This window comes from Poecilia formosa, unplaced genomic scaffold, assembly GCF_000485575.1.
Source record: "Poecilia formosa unplaced genomic scaffold, Poecilia_formosa-5.1.2 Scaffold1433, whole genome shotgun sequence".
NCBI lineage: Eukaryota > Metazoa > Chordata > Actinopteri > Cyprinodontiformes > Poeciliidae > Poecilia > Poecilia formosa.
Window position 1 is genome coordinate 4,588 of NW_006801372.1, and position 1,456 is coordinate 6,043.

The window sequence follows — 1,456 nt, forward strand, 5'->3', positions numbered from 1 at the left end:
GAATGTTAATATTGCAGAAAACCAAAATGGCTTCATGAGCACTTGGTAATAAACACCAAGCTTGTATTTTGATACAAAAGAAAACATGAAAAAGTTTAAGAAAATGCAAATATTGCATAAGTCCATTCACCTTTTATTTCTATTATAAAAATATTCATTCAGTGAAAAATATTTCTATATGCTGCACAATATATTTCCTCTGTTCTTGCTTGAAGCTCCTTCTGCATTTAAGGCATGTAAGGCAATGCTATCTTTATTTTCAGGTTAAAAACTGACCATTTTTAAGACGATAATAAACTAGGCAGTTCCATAAACAAGCCCTCTTTTTAGCTCAGGTACTATTTTTATGAAGTTGTCTCTGTTTCAGGAGTGGTTTATATTCCAAACTTTTCTACACTGGGGACTTCAGCTCTTTGAATCAGCTACAAATGGGGAACAATGACAACATAAGCAGCAACAACAGCTAACACATGGGTGAACATGATGCTTTTATCTATTCTAAAGCTATGCCAAACTATAAGAATGTTAATAGTAACAATATGCTTTACTTTAGACATGTTTATTATTTAGGTTGATCTTTGCATCTTAGCACTCCACAATTACAAAGTGGTGACCCAAAGTGGGGTCTCCATCCAGACTTTGGGTTCCACTGGCTTAACTCAAGTAAAGTGCTAGTTGTTGCCCATTCCTGGATATATCTGGTAGCTTGTGAAGCACTAATTCCACGCCTTGTGCGAGTCTTCTTCCATCCCACCCTTTTTTTTGCAATAAACTTCACATTATTATGCTTTGAGACAGCACGCTCTGTGCAGCCAGCTTCTTTAACAATAACTGAGTATGTTAAGGACTGCCGACTGGATAGATGTATTGCAAATTAGCTCAGGCTATAAATGTTACAGTTTTTGGTGTTATTTATACTCAACAATTGTCCCCATTCAAACAAGCAATACCCAAACAAAGCAGTCTGTACTCAAAATAAGTTTTCACCCGTCTTATATTGAACTTTTTTGAGAAACCGATACACGTCTGCCTTCATTCAATAAACCAGTAAATAAATTTACTTAGCAATGTTATTCTGATGTAGAGATGCACCTCTACATGAATCTTTAAACTTTTCTCCAGAAAATGGTCTCTGATTGATGACACATTCATGTGAAACTTCTAAGTTGCGAGTGACAGGACTGAAATGATACCTGAAAAAAAGCTGTATATGGCAAATCAAATTCTTTCTCTTCTACTTTTTCCTCCTTTTACTGCTTTATTAAACAGATACTGAAAGATGCCAGGTAACGTAGGGTAACTAACACAAAAGCCTGTATTATTCATCATCATCAAATGTGCGCACGTCTCCCCCTAGTGTTTAAACACCACAATGACTTCTGAGTCTTAATGAAATTGCAGCTTAATTACATCAGCCTGTGTATTTTCTTGATATAGACTGAAAAATGTAAAATCT